At 34.4% G+C, this 16,792-nt stretch overlaps 1 protein-coding gene across 4 annotated transcripts in view; it reads left to right on the plus strand.

Annotated features, from left to right (window-relative positions):
- The first annotated feature begins 715 nt into the window (after positions 1 to 715).
- Positions 716 to 16,792, plus strand: part of DopEcR (G-protein coupled receptor DopEcR) — a 29,311-nt gene continuing 13,234 nt past the window's right edge. Inside the window, exon 1 of one of the 4 annotated variants that reach the window (XM_028177165.2) lies at positions 716 to 1,055. The gene's annotated coding sequence lies outside the window, so the exon portion shown is untranslated. Of the gene's footprint in view, positions 1,056 to 10,294; positions 10,628 to 16,792 lie in introns of those variants that run through there. The other 3 variants (XM_028177169.2, XM_028177164.2, XM_028177167.2) reach the window with 3 other exon arrangements.

Below are 16,792 nucleotides of genomic sequence, written 5' to 3' on the forward strand. Positions count from 1 at the left end.
CTATAGATTGCTTGAAATTAGGCTTTAGATGCGGTTCGTTAAAAAATATCCGATAATCCTATGATCTAATTACAGATACTGAAGTATTACTAAGCTTCATATTTTGTCAGTGTATTGTGCACTCTGTGCTATTGTGTTCAATAAAATTCTTATAAAATGAAATGTTGTTATTATATTGCCCGCATACTTATAATAGTCTCGGAGATAATGATCCCACAAGTCAAGCCGGTATTCCGATTTCTTTCAGATGGCACGGCCACCGGGAATTCATTTTCATATTTATGACGTATACTTTGGTATTTGGGGCACGTCTTTTATTCTCAACTAAGTACTAACTTCTCTAACTACTATTCTTTTTATTGAAAAATTGAGTGGGCAATGTAGAAAAACTAATCCAAATCGAGCCTTAAAAATGGTGAAAGTTAGAAACACTGGGCCTTTGTTTATATGCATACTATGAAGACTTGTAGACAAATTGTTGCTAATAGTGTAATAAAAACTAGTAAAGAGTAATCGTATTTAATAAAAATCAAGAGTACTTTGTCGTAGATAAAATGTATTTAAGAAAAAGTGCGCTGAGCTATTATCATAATTGTTATTAAAGTGAAGATTAAATTATAAAGTTTGTCGAAGTTTGCGTCCGTATCAAAGAGCATAGCGCACGTGGTCCGCAGCGCCAGACGGCGTGCGGTTGTCGCGCGGCTCTGTAACGAGTTCAGAGTTGAGTTAGCTACTGAGGCCGGTGCGTGCACGGCTACTGACCCACATTATCGGGTTAGTTGAATTTTTTTGGTGATCAAATATTGCTAACCGGTGAATCGATGGTAAAGAGGCTCTGCGGGGGCGGTTTAATGGCATGCGGGGGCGTGCGCGCGCCGCTGTCTCCGCAGTCCGCGGTATAATACGCTCGTGGCGTCGAGCAACTGCGACTGTCACAAGATCCAAGTGGAGCTTGGTGGGCATCGTGCGCGTGCCGGTAGCCGACGCCGACTCGTCGCCCGCCATTCGATGTCCGCTCAAACACTCCACACGAAAAAAAAACATCACGAAGCAAGGTGAGTGGCAAGCTTATCCTTTGTAAAAAATATGATCTATTTAAAAAAATTATGTATAAATATTTGTATTTTTTTTTGAGCACTCAATTTAATTTCCCGTGATTGGTTTGCTCGAAAAAAAATTAATACCCGTTTTTAATTTTTTAAACAGCACAATAGTATATTTCAATAAACTTCAGAAAATACCTATCTACGTAAAAATTACCAGTTTTTTTATTACATCATTTCCACTAGTACCTAAAGTATATAAACAAAGAAACCGCTTTAATCTGCAATTTAGTTAGTTAGCTTCCCGGAGATTAAACAGTAAAAGCTTGTTTAGAAGTTATAGGAAAACTTTAGAAAATACAACCGATATAGTTAAAATGTTTACATGATAATTTGTAATTAAATTGTACTTATACAAGGGGTGTGTACCTACTAGAATCGATTACATAACTAGCCAGCGCGAACTTCCTTTGTTACAATGCCGAAAACCAGACCGTAAAAATTTCACCAGTATTAATTAGGATAATTCTTTGATAAAGTATTAATACTACTAGAAAAATTGCTTATTTATCTCTGGGTGAATAAATTTCACTCGTTCGTATTGGGCTTCGAAAAAGTCAGTATAAAAATTGTATCGAAAATACGTTTAAGGGATAATATTTTATGTGAACTTTAAACTGCCAAATTATAAAAAGTATATTCGTGATCAGTAACGTCTGTCGAGACCAAAAATCAACAGATCCTAGTGATATGAAAATATCTGCACTTCAAATTATCACTAGAGAGAACATGAAATCTAAGTACAAAAACATTTCTAATATTCCGTCATTTTTAATAATAATCTGATTGTCAAATTGTTTTTTGAGAAACCAGGGGGAGGTGTACAAAACGCTATATACATATATACATTCGACGACCCAATGCGGATTAGTAACGCCACATGGATAAGTTTACTCGTGTAGCCCTGAACTAGGATTTCCTCAACAAGGATTTCACGCACGGAATGGTTTCATGTAGGTATATTCGTTAACATCTATTTCTGTTAACAATAAAACTAAAATGACTTCAATGAAATAAATTAATGGAAACACGCTCGTTTTCTTAAGTTTTATTACGATTTCTTATCAATAATCGTTTATATTCATTGATATTCATAACCTTTGATATCAGGGATTGTATTACAAAAGAAACCTTAACACATTCAAAGAGTTTTTTCCTATCCCACGTCTTTTGGAGGCGAAATAGGTCGAGAAGTGCTTAAAAATACAGTTACTGTAAATGCGGCAGTTTTTACAGTACGAGTTTATTGTAGAAATTGAGAAACGGCTGCAATGGAAATGTGCTACTTTCGTAGTGTGGTAGCAAACAAAATGTCGTCGTATTTTAGGTCACACGACCGCCTCGCGGTTGTCTTTGTCAACAAAACGAACGATTAGATTGCTATTTGACGAATGTAACATCAAATAAACTAAGTAAAATCTTGCCCGGAATAAGCGTAGAATTTTATTATGTCGTCCAAAAAAGGAAAATGAAATTAAACATTCTGTATCCTAGAAAATAATAGTTTTAAACGTACAGTGAACAAACCCTTTTTTCTTCAGATTAGCAAGAAAACCAATTAATTATCATAAAAACCACTTTTATGGTTTAAACTTGCCTTTTTATTGTCATTATTATATTATTTCTGACGTTTTGAATACTTTAATGATCACAGACGACTAAGGTCTCATTCGTCGACATTTCGAATAGCAACTGTATTTTGTACTGCATACAGTATTTTTTATAAAAAGTATTTCTAGACTTTTACGTTTCATTTCACACAGAACGAACTAAGTGTCTTGAGGTCTGACGGTTTGTTTGACTTGGATTTTCATCTTCACGATAACATTTCTATGTCAGCGTAGATGGGCAAAAGAATTCATGGCTCATCTTATATTAAACGGTAGCTAGAGCTCTTAGACAAACACCGCTGCTGCCGCTACATAAAGTCAACATCTCAACTGCTTTTCTTACTCTTTGAACCGAAAATATATATTTTTTACTTTACGGGATGTCCTTCGCGTAATATATTATGCAATTGATATAAAAAAGTCCCGACGCGTATCATCTTTAGATAAGTCTTGGTAATGGTTATTTATCTATGCTTCTAAGTTTTAAATGTAAACTTATCGAGCTTCGCAAAAATGACTTAGTAAATTATTTGATAGAATCCGGGAATAACAATTAAAAACGTTTCTGTATGATATGTTGTGTACTTTAAAAACGTCTATTGTATAGTTTCTGTTGTAGGTACTTTAAATTTTAACAGCTTTGCATTGAAACTGTACGATAATCCCGATTCCGAAACCCTACATTTTACGTATCCCGATGTGTACTTATCTGCTTTTTTTTTGCTTCTCATACGTATTTACACAAACAAGGAATTTTGTGGAAATACTTAGAATTAATTTTCTGATAATTTCAAGTTTAATTTAAGTTTTTTATAATATTAAATAGGTCGGTGAACGAGCTCATGACCTAAATGATGTTAAGGCTAGAGACATCACAACTTGAATACAGCGAGCCACGAAGGCGAAGTTTCAATTGTTTTGTATATACATATAACGGTTGCCCTACTTTTCAAACGGGAACGCATGACTGTTCTTATTAATTTCAACGAAAGAGGTCCAACACATTGTTTTAACGTCACGATCGGTCTGGAAATATTTTAAATAATTCTTATGAAATGAACTCAAAGTAACCTAGTTTTTTTTTTGGAAATTTCGCGTATTAATTATTTTATGCCGTCCACGGTAATTTCGTCAAATTGCTGATTACTGACATGAAAACTCACGTTGACCGTATAGTCTTAGTCCAAAGCTTCGGTTTGAAGATCCGTTTAAATTTGGAATAAGCCTTGAGTAAAATAAGAACACATCAAGTGTCTCGAAAAGTAATAAATTTATTGTCCTCGCTACTAAAAAAAACATTTCAACCGTCACATTACCATAAAAGCATACAAATACGACCTTATTAACAGGGCGTGTGATTGTTGTAGCTTGTAAGCGCTGAAACTATCAAATTTACATACATATATAAGCGTGGTATGGTAGGACAAAATTTAGAACAAAGCCCAGCCTCTAAAACTCCACAACAATTCAAGTATGGGCGCTGCTGCTAACGCTTTGTTGTGTTGACAGAGGTCAAAGAGTAGTGTGAGCGATGGTATCGACTTCGGTTTTTATCATTGCACGGCTCATCGTAGTTCTGGAATTTACCTTTAACACTTGGAACCTTTTACGAAAATTACAAAACATTTCCAGGAGTTGTAGTACCCTGTACCAAAAAACTTGGAAATAAAATCTCCGAGATTGTCAGTGAAATGACATGTCCCTCTTTATATAAGGGTTTGGAAAGGCACTTTAAAATAGGCCAAATCCTGGTTGAGCTCCTGACATTACCGATGTCCTTAGACAACTGTAATCTCTTACCGTTAAGTTACCAGTAAGACATATCTAACTTTTACTGGAGAGAGAATATAAAACTATGTATTTCAATAAGTTGTTGTTACTGTCGAGAATGGGGCCCTACCATAATGAGAAATACGGAGTAATTTAATAAATTATACAAAATACTGTTTATCATATTACCTACTAATTTAGTTCCAAGTGATGGATGGAATGTTTTACTTGCGGCCAATAGTGTGTACAACAAATCGAAAAATAAGAGGTATGAGGCTAGAGATAGAACTTAACACTGCGTTTAATTTCAATGGTCTTCAGACGTGACGGCACCAGCACTGGAATTTTATTACGAAGGCCTACATGCTTTAAGATCTCTCAATTTCTCGTGTAGTTTATTTGTGGAATATTCTAATTACGTACCTAGAAGCATCGCATAGTACCTAATTCATTACAGCTACTTTTCAATGATTACATTACAAAATGCAGTCAATTTAAATGTAAATGTAGATATAGCAGATATGTAAGCGATCGCAAAATTCAATCATACAAAGTATTTCACCGTTTCACTGCAGTGTATAATATGTTTGTGAATTTATTCAACATTTTTCACCTTTCGTGTCGCGTATGGAACTGTTGCCATCACGGTTATGACGGCGATGTCGAGTCGAAACGAAGTTAAAAGGGGCCCGTAAAAATACATAGCACTAGTATTCTCGACTTTTATTACTTTATGTCACTATTCGTTTGTTTAAGAAATTGTACGTAATATTTGAATAGATAGGTACGTAAATAGATTGAAAAGATTTTTAACTTAAAAATCAAACAAATTCAAAACAAATTATTTTCTAATCCTATAAAATGGCGTCGAAAACAACTGGTAATTAAGTTTCTGTGTTGTACTATGATTTGGCTTGTTATACACCTGCCCATTCTGGGAACGGTAGTGCTGTCACTACTGAAACTAGGTTAGAAGTAATTAGTGGGGGAGTTGAGTTAGAAACTAAGATGAGGTTACTCCAATTACAAACTGAATCTGAATGAATGAACTGATCGTTGCGAGGTAGTTGTTGTGTAGCTCGAGGTAATTTGAGACGCTTTATTTATTAGTTAAAAGACGAGCAGCCTATGTAGTGAGTGATAGTCGTAGTGGCCTAAAGGATAAGACGCCCGGTGTATTCGTTTCCAGCGATGTGACTATGCCGCTGTTGAAATCCGACGATTTTTTGTAATGTCATACGTACTTAACATATTCAAAAATTGTTTTCCACGGTAAACAAATTTCATCATTTAATAAAAATGAAACGCGTAAAAACTATAATTTGCGTTATTACTGTTTTGGCGTATTATAAGCCCACACGGGTAGATACCCTGTCTGTATCATGTAGCAGCATGCGTTATGAAGGCTTAAGGTTTTGGACAGCAATTGAAACTTCGACCTCATGTCTCAAGGGTTGGGTGATGGTTTTCACATTGAAATGTCTTTAGGTTTCGCTAACAACTTCAAAATAAATAAAAATGGTAATGTTGAGGAAGACGTCACCTCATGCTTGGTTTTTAGATTCCATTGATCTTAAAAAAAATACAATCAATGTTAAATATCGATGCGAAGCGGTTCAATAATTAACTGTTATGCCGGATATTAATATTTAACGTGTTGAAATATCCACATTAATGCGACCGTTCAGTTTCAGTTTTACCTTTTTATATCGTCGCGCCTGAAAATAATAATGCTTGCTTTTAAATTTTAAATCTAATTTTACAGGCCAATCGCTATTACATACACAGAGGTCGACTCTTCTATGAATCGGCGGTGACATAAATAATATATGAGACCAAGAAATTATATTATTATATTTGAAACATAAATATTCGCAATAGACTCGCGCTAAAATGTATTCCGATTGACAATAGGCGCTTAAATAGGTCTTCAGGTAAAATACCGAATTTGTTGATGTTTATAACATTTGAATACGAGTGGCGTTGAAACATTTCACTGCTACTATTTGAACTAAACTTCTCAACAGTTTGTGGGTTTTCGAAACAAGTTTGCTAGTGACGTCTGATTGCTGAGCTTGTCATTTAGTTAATTAATTTATTATTTGGTTTGAATGTTCGTGTCTCAGTTTGGAATAGCAACGATAGTTAGCAAACTTAACATTAAGATTATATTTTAGACTTATGTAAGTATTGTACGATTTACGTGTATGTACCCGAAGACCTACATTGACTATTTCACTTCTTATTTTGAATTCGCGAAAGAAACAAAAATCATCCATAGTAATAAGTTCCTTGATAAATTTAGTATTTAGTCTCTTCTTGAGCACGGAACAAGATTGATATCAATAGTATTTGTTAAGAGCATTGCGAAATGAGGTTGAATGTTACAACGCATTTGTGTCTGGATATAATTTTCCTGTCAGAAATAATTTACTGACCACCAATTCGTGTTTGCGTTGTGGCGGATTCATTAATGCTTCACGTTCAATTAATTTTCCGTGTTTAACTAATAATCTCTAAACCAAAGTATCATCCAACGTGAAAATATTTCCATTATAACTAAATTCATAAGTGGATTTTCTGGATATCGGCTGAATAGTAACTGCGTTTAAATATTTGCAAGAAATTTGATGAAACAGTTGATAATAAAGTAATTATGAATTATATACAAGTTACTACTGACTAATTGAGATAGATTGACATATTTTATTTGTAATTATCGCGGCCAATCCTAAGTTGTAGAATCCAAGTAGAATCTCACAAGCATACATGTTATATATAATCAGCAGAAATAGGCCAGATGGACCACTAAGGACATTTAGAATAGTAAGGAGTGAATATTTTTGCTATGGAGAGATGATGTAGAAATAGTTCGAGCAGCCCGTAGTCGCATTCTCATTTCTTCTATGCATCAGACGAACTTAATCATGTATATCAAAGATTCACACACAAAGATAGGTATTATCAAATAGCTTTAAAAAAAATTAAGTTATATAGCCTTCGCCCGAGTAAACTAGCGAACGTGCCATTGGATTGAAAAGCGGATACGTTATGAAAATTGGATCGTTGCTTCAATTTAATTGGAACACTGCAACAAAATACGGTCCGATTATTCGATTTTCTATAGTAACAAGTAAATTAATATTTCTTAAAATGTTATGAACACTAAACTAACTACTAATTAAAAACTTTGCAAAGTTATCTGTGTGCTTAACAGAAGCGTGGAGATCGCGGAAAATAATGAGACTAATGAAATTTATTAACCCTGCGAACATAGTAAGTGATGTTAGTTAGGAAGCTAAGCTGCTTAGTGTCGTATGTCGTAAATTACTTTATTAGGCTACGTAAGTTCGTTTATAGGAGATTCACAACTTGAAGGTTGCATTGAAAGAAAATCGTATTTTTTTTATAATTCTTTTCCCGTAATTGGCTTAGCTGTCTTAATTTTATTTTAATGGTGGTAGGAATATTTCGGTACTTTAAGCTCGTATGTCCATAACAATAAGAAATAGATTAAAGTACACACTGATATCGAACGGAAATTTTTACGTGAAAATTAATGGTTTCTGATACATGATGATGAAACAAACAAACAAAACAAAAAACATGCTGATGATGAAACAAAGATAAAAAATAAAGATTTACATATTATATTTATAATGAGTATTTAGTTACAGCGTCTTCTGAAGTGCATTACTAGGCGGTGTCTCTACGGAGCTACGCTGATCTACATCTTGCTACAGTGCGGTAGTGCTACGAAGACTGCAAGTAATCCTAAGTGTTACTACGTATATTATATCGGTATCGCTATTTTGAATCGGCTTTCGAATAATAATTGTTTCCTTAAAATATGCATTATTGAAATTGTGTCAATATTTCTACTAACTTCAAGTTATCGGCATAACTTGTTTTCCTGGTGCGTTGCATAATACGTGAATCCAATATACATTTATAATGTAGATGTGCGATGTTTTAGTTATGAGTTGTTCAAAACTCATACATCCAACGATAAATTTATTCAGTTTAGTTCATAAAGTCATGAATATCAAACGGAAGCAGTGTTCCGCACCAAGACTTACTGGCTTTACAGAACGAGCTTTACATATGGCAGCTTAATAATGTGCGCGAACACGAAGCCGCCTCGTCTCCTGTATTTTCATAAATTTAACTCACTTTGCTTTGGGTATATTCTAAAAGAGGCGAATAAAATTGAGCAAATGCTCAAGTAAACTCTCAAAGCTGAACCCAATGGTTGGAACGAATCGAATATATACTGAGAAATAAATAGCTTAATAGATAATATGTAAGTTTTTTTTTATTGCCCTTGAAGGCAGACGAGCATACAGCCCACCTGATGGTGAGCGGTTACCGTCGCCCATGGACTTCAGCAATGCCAGGGGCAGAGCCAAGCCGCTGCCTACAAATGTTTATCTCTATATGATACGTTTTCTCGTTAGAAACCCTGACGCAGATAAAATCAGAGTTGCGGTAGCGCCGTCAAACATAGTTAGTGCACGCTAGCAAAACTAATTTATCACGTCGTCTGCTCTAGTTCCTCCTCTCGCTTTGGTAATGTAACGCGGTATTATAGACTAAAACTTACAGTATTTCTGAGGTAATGTATATATCCAATATATGAAGGAGTGACAGGCTATTTGGTTTAAGCGACATTACGCTTTATACGCGCCACTTATCTTTGTAAATAAAGGCCCATTTTATTGAACTCCAATTAAGTTTACTCCATTCAAACAGCTGAAGAAGTTTTTTCGGTCATGATATTTTTTTTAAATTTTAAATTTGAAATGTCTCTCCTGTAAACTTATAAAAATGACGCTTAAACCAAACAGCCTTTACCCTTCAATATTATAAAAAATATACTAAATAAATAAAAACACTAACATGCTAACGCTATCTTATAATGCAGTAACATTAAGATATAAAAATAATAATAATAACTTAATAGAAATTAAAAACAAAATTTACAAACTTTCTATTGCGATCGGTATTAGAGACAAATATAGGTATATCTAGGTATGTATAGGTATATCTAGACTCCAAATATGAGACATATAAACCTTGTACTTCTTGACTTGTACATCTGGTCACATACACCGGGTCAATTGTGTTATTTAAACAATATTAGTTTAAACAATAATAATAAGAGTCAACTGTTTGTGATTGTGCTTTTGGTGTATCATCTCTGATAGTCCTTGCAATTGCGTAATATGTATACCTACTCTTCAATTTCGCGAGGTCTTCGCAATATGTCTTATTCTTCTATTAATTTCTATTTTCTGTGTCTTTTTGGCTGTGCTCTCATTGCGATTATATTCATACCGTTATAGTTACATACAATTATTCCATGTTATATTTGGTCTTCCCTTCGCCTTATTTCCATCCACATGTAAATTAATCACTCTTAAAACAACTGCATTTTCTTCATGTGATAAATTCATTCCACACCTAATCCATTCGTCAATAGCGTACGTAGCATAAACGAATAGAGATAAAAATCTTCACGCGAGGAAAATATCAAGCACTACGGAAAAAAAAACCTGACATTGAAGCTAGTCTTGGAATATGAACAAACGATTATAATCCATTAGCAAAAAATACCACATTCAGACGAAAGCAAGAACCTTGGTATTCGTATGACATTTGAAAAGTTCAAAGTTTAAAAAAAACTTCATTTCATTCAGAAGTTATTGTACCTACTTGTCATCGTGCTTAACAAAAGTCGTAAAAACTAGCGGAGCTATGACCGCGTATTTGTATGTCAAAATCGTAAGATAAGCGAAAACTCTGGCTAAGATAATCGGACCATTTATGCGGGGAGGGACGAATTTGCGTCTATAATTCAGTATTGATTGCATGAGCGGTGCGAGGGAGAGAGGTTCACGCAACCTTGGAACCCCCGGCCGTCAACGAAGCTCCTGAGCGTCGACCTTGACTCTGTGTGTGCGGGTTGTGCCTCCCGTCCGAACAAAAACACTTCGTCGCCCTCTCCGGCGAGCGCGTTCTCGCACCCATGCGTTAGTACAAATCGGGACATTATCCGAATCACATCGTTTTCACTCCAAATACTTTTTTTGTGCGTAGGGCGAAATTTTATCCTGGTGTGCTGATCCATTGCCTGCGTTGCGAGTGAGTTATGCCATTATTTATTTATTATGATGAAATATTGCTTTGTTGATTATTACGAAAATCTACTGAGTCATTCACTTACCAAAAAAAAATTAAAAGAAAAGTCAAATTTAGAGAAAGACCAAAATATTCTGTAGAAACCCTTGATAATAAAAAAAACTCATATATACAAAAGAATAAATATCCAATTATTGAATAAAACGATCAAAACAAATTAAGAAGTGCATTGGATCTATTATGCAACAAGCTTAACGTTACGTCGCATTTAATTCCCTGTGTTGAGTAAAATCGATAGTTTCCAAGGACGTGACATTGAAAACTCGTGCACGCTTTTCCGTGTTTATTTATGCAATACAAGTTTCCGTTCGCACGTGTTAATCATAAATGCAAACTATTGAAACATGAATTGATTCATTCAAACGAGAACTTTCATTTATAGGCAATGTAATTACTATATCAACACTGTGAACCATGACCGTGAAAATAGCCCGCATTCATCTCAAGTTCATCACTTGCATCTGCGCATTGACCTTTATACGTTGGTGCATTTTATAATGGGAATTAGATTTCTGCGTTTTTTTGTAAATAGTAGAGGAAGGTTATCTTAATAAAATTTATTTGCTTAGAGGATAAGGCTGTTTCGTTATTATTTATTCGTTCCTTTATTTAATACTATCAATGCTGCTAAGATAGTACGTCATTCAGTAAGTTTCATAACGCATTACGTTAAAATGTGAGGTAAACTTCAGGTGCCATTACAATTCGTTTGTTAAAATGTTTATTTTGTATTATTCACGCCTTCATACAAGGAATGTTTTTGTTGTGAGTTTTGATATTTTTCCTTCATACCTTTTCTTATTCAATGCTGCTAAGGTAATGGCGTCATTCAGTAAGTTTCATAACACCTTACGTTAAAATGTAAGGTAAACTTCAGGTGCCATTACAATTCATTTGTTAAAATGTTTGTTTTATATTATTCACGCCTTCATGCAAGGAATGTTTTTGTTGTGAGTTTTGATATTTTTCCTTCATACCTTTCCTTATTTAATACTATGAATGCTGCTAAGGTAATGCGTCATTCAGTAAGTTTCATAACACCTTACGTTAAAATGTAAGGTAAACTTCAGGTGCCATTACAATTCATTTATTAAAATGATTCTTTCGTATTATTTAATTCTTTATAGAAGGATTTTTTGTTTGTAGGTAATTTATGAAGTTTCTACATGTTTTATTCGTTTGTTTAATTTTAACCGCTAACACCAGGAGAGTGTGGACTTGTTTGTCAATTGACACTAATTATTATATTTAATTACTTAGATAGGTGGATGAACTCAGGGCCCACTTGGTGCTAAGTGGTCACTGCAGCTCATACGCATCAGTCACGCTAATGCCGCCATCCATCTTGAGATATGACTTGTAAGTCTCTGTTTTTACAAGACAATAGCTGCTCCACCCCCCAAACCGAAACGCAGTACTGCTTCACATCAAAAATAGGTAGGGTGGTAATGGATACTACGGCAGGCTTACAGGACGCCTTACCACTAGTTTTTGGTTAGTACCACAAATTACTATTTCTGCGGGTTTGATTTTTGAAGACGTAGCGTGGGTAGGCCTCCCACAAGATGGATCGACGATCTATTGAGGTTCGCGGGGATCCGCTGGATGCAGGCAGTGCCGGACCAGTCTTTGTGGCGAGGGTCGGGGGAGGCCTATGTCCAGCAGTGGACGTCTATGGGCTGATAAGAAGATTTTTTTTAGGTTTTCCCTAACCTTTTCCCTTTATTTCCTGGTTGACTAAGGGGCTATTCCAGCTACACTCGGAAGGGGATTATTATTACACGATGTTGTTCCTTCATAGTGAAAGTTGTTTGTGAATATTTTATATTTACTTATTTCATTAGAAAAAAATAGTCGAACACCGGCACAGTTGCATCGCTCGATACGAATGCACTGGGCGTCTTATCCTTGAGGCCACGGTGAATTAAATTGTTTTATGAAGAACGTACCGCAAGAGAGCACTTTATTTCAGAGCTTCCAGTATTTCAGAGTTTGAAACAGCTATCTAAAATGGGTTTAACTACTGTGCCAATGTTTGTTTAAAACATAAAAACGTTAGACTACTTACCTATTCAGTCTTTGATAGTAAGTCTGGTGAATCAAATAATGACATTTAAGAATGAGGTATCGAAGCATTCTTGTATCTTATAAAGAAAAGCAATGTTTTATTGAATATTGTGCAATTAACATTCAATACTGGTATTCTATTTCTAGATAAAACTCTCGTATCTTTTTTACTTGTTTTTTTTTTAGTGGCTGGCTATAAACGGAAACTGTATAATTGTGTACGCAAAAAAGCTTCTTGTTTGAACGAGTCCAATTCGGAAAATGGCTCAGTTTCGTTATCGTTTGCACAACTGTGTTTTTTTATTTTTATAAAAGTAGCCTTTTGTTATATCGACGAGTGAAAGCCTATTTGGTTTAAGTGAAATTTTTGCAACTACGCAGGAGAGCCATTTCAAAATTTGGTAAAAATATTACGATGAAAACCTTCTTCAGCTACTTGAATGTGGTAAACATAATTGAAGTTCAATTAAAAACATCGAATTGTTGATTTTAATACTCAATAAAACGGATCTTTAATTATAAAGATAAATCTTCTTTGTCTCCACCTTATCCCACTAGGTGGGGTTGGTACAGTGAATTTATCTATTCCATTCTCTTTTATCAGCCGTCATCTCAACACTCACTCCTCTCATTCTCATATCGTCATTCATCGTCACACTCTATTCATGTCTTCTTCGGTCGACGTCTTCTCTCTCTACCTTGCACTACCATTTCCAAACATCTCCTAGTCACATGCATTACATTACATCACATGTATCATTAATTACAAAGGTAAATCTCGCGCATTAACCGAAATGTCGCTTAAAAAAATAGCCTTTTGACCTCTCGATATGTACCGCTGAAAGTTTCTCGGAACAATCCATATGTAGTATACGATAAAGCATGCAGAGTGACTCCAGATTTTTCCGCAACCCTAACGTGTCCAATTTACCAAACAGCCCGGCATCACCGATGTTTTGAGTGGCTAATCTCTGTGGCGAGAATATAAAAAGAAAAATATAATAGAGAAAACTGGTATATACATCGAATACACATTCGTTAAATTTGTTTTTGTTATAAGTTGGGGAGATAGAAAATATGAAACATAATTCCCACAATTTATTACGTAAATCTCTGTGGATTGTGACCGCCATCTTTTTTTTTGACACGGAAGAGTTCTGTACCCATGTTAGTTGTTATTTTTATATTATTATTCTAGACTTCTAGATACATAAAAATATGTTGTTAATAAACTATAGCAAATGTACGGCGTAAATGCATTAGTTCATGTACAGCAATGTTTGTATAAAACGTTAACCTCTATTCATTCTGAAATTTAATTGAATTTACCCTAACGGAGATTTTACGCTTCCAATCGAATACTCGACACGTTTCTATAAAAACACCACGTTTGAATCAATTTTATGAATGGAAAGTGACTCAAATTCTCCACACAATTTTCAAAACAAACATGTATTTAAACATGTATGTAAGCCTGCTTGGTGATATTTAATAATAATGGTGACCAAATAAAGCGCCAGGCCGTCTATCTTCCACAGAGGTAGAATAATATTGAATAATTGAAATTGAATCCATGCTACAGTTATCTACTTATGAATATTTTAATTATGTTCTTACAGATATTATAGATAGATTTAATTTCACTGATCTTCATTGTCAGTATTATCTATTACAAGTACATATTTTTTTGTTTTTCTAATGAAATTTATGAATAATCATCACTCGTATATTTGGAATTGTATAAAATAGTTCTAATAATATTTGGTTTTTATTTACCATAGTATTTTTTATAATAGGATTACATTCGAAAAATTGATATATGTATGTGGGATGGTATGACGAAATCTAGTGGATATTTAGTTTAACAACAAAATCTTTTATTCTTTCAAAAAAATACTACATACACATTCGTAACATCGTTATGTCAAATTTCTATCTGTCATTAATATTTTCTTCTTTTAAAAATAAAGCTCGTGTGCCAGTGTGAATTAACCAAAAAGTACCGATATCCCACTCGGCCATTCCTAGCTATTCGTCTGCCTCAGACGAATCAGTTCATAGTTTAATAAAATTAGACTAGTCGTATGTATCGCACCTCCTCCATTCCCAATCTTCAACTTTTAGTCGACCTCTCCTATAATTCTGTCTTCTAATTTCTTTTTCCATGTTATTTGGTACAGCGATAAAACTACTTTCATTCTTCTCTTTGTACAGTATTCTATTTTGTTTCAAATGATTCTGGTAAGGTACTTTAACCAACATCTTGCAGTCTTCTTTCTCTAACTTTTTATAATCTTCTTTCTCTAACTTCTTGTAATCTTCTTTTTTTAATTTTTTGTAGTCTTCTTTGACCTCGTCCTTCTCAACAACAATAGCACAAAGTGGTATCTTCTCCATTACAATACCATTTCTTGTAAACTTAACTTCGAATTCACGCAGTATGGGGTTGCCAATGATCAGCTTTACAGGTATTATATCATCTTCCACAATGTAAAATTTGATATCCGTAACAGCATCACCAATCTGTAGCTGAGTAGTAAAAACACCTTTGATAAGTACTTCTTTGTTAGCAATACCCGTAAGACGAACTTCTGAATTCTTGTCATAATGTTGGATATTATTTTCAATTTTTTCAAATTCTGATTGTATAATAAGATTCGCGTCACTACCTGTATCGATAAAAGCCACCATCTCTGTTCCATTCAATAACACTTTCTTGTAAGGGATTTTTTCTTCTTCGTTTTTCTTCTGAATAATTAAAGACTTTTTATCATCATTCTTACATTCGTTTCCCTTGTGACCGAATTCATTACACTTAAAGCATTTAATGCCCTTTGTACAGCCGGGGGATTGATGGTCTAAATCACCACAGTTATAGCATCTTTTAAAATGCGGTTTTCTTAATGACGTTGTCCCTGCATCTGCATTTACTTGCGGAACTGCCTGGTGATATGATTGTGTACTCATTTTCTTCCGAATATCACTGTAAACGTCCAGCTTCTTTCGAAAATCACTGTAAATGTCTAGCTTCTTTCGAAAATCTTTCAAATCTGTAGCTCCATATAAAATTGCTTTGTTAGATTCAGGATCATTGATACCATCTATGACAGATTCCATTAAAGCAGCATCATCTACTCTTCCATGCAGTGCTATTTCTTTCATAACTAAAAAGTATTGTTGTAAAGTTTCATCATTTTTTATCTTTCGTGAAATAAGCTTCTTGTGAATCTTAGCACTATTAAACTTAGGGCCAAATTCTTCAATAAGGGCTTCCTTCAAAGTAGAATAGTCTTTAACTCTACCAATAGATCTTAGAAATAGCTTTGCTGTTCCACCCAAAAGTTTCTTTGCATAGATCAATCTTTCCACTTTGGTCCACTTCATCAAATCAGCAACATCTTCAAATTCATCAAAAAACTCCGAAATCGGGTAAGTATCGTCTCCGGTGAAAGGTGTCATGGACTGCTCCAAATCACGAAATGAGATATGCACCTCGACGTCTTCTCTTTCGTCATTATCATTATTCTTCTTAGGAGGCATTTTTTACTTTAGGAATATAGTTTATGCAAAAAAAAAAGATAATCGTCTCGTTGAACTCGTAAATAGTCGTAGTAGTCGTTAATTATAATTTTCAGAATAAGTCTTCTTTTTCAGTAATCTTCTGTAAATAATCTTATGTAATCTTCATAATAAGTCTGCATAAAATAACGTTACACAAAACTTCATCAAAAATACTTCATCATAAAATCGTTATTTTTACACATCTCGAAGTCTTCGATGCACAACGAAAATGCACTGGTAGCAGTCAACTTATCTCTGTAAAAATTCTTCAATCCACTGTGATTTATCACCGAACGACATCCTGAACGGTATCCCGGACGAGCCCCCAAAAAGATGTGGGATGGTATGGCGAAATCTAGTGGATATTTAGTTTAACAACAAAATCTTTTATTCTTTCAAAAAAATACTACATACACATTCGTAACATCGTTATGTCAAATTTCTATCTGTCATTAATATTTTCTTCTTTTAAAAATAAAG

Source organism: Bombyx mandarina, chromosome 01 (assembly GCF_030267445.1).
Source record: "Bombyx mandarina strain Sakado chromosome 01, ASM3026744v2".
Classification (NCBI taxonomy): domain Eukaryota; kingdom Metazoa; phylum Arthropoda; class Insecta; order Lepidoptera; family Bombycidae; genus Bombyx; species Bombyx mandarina.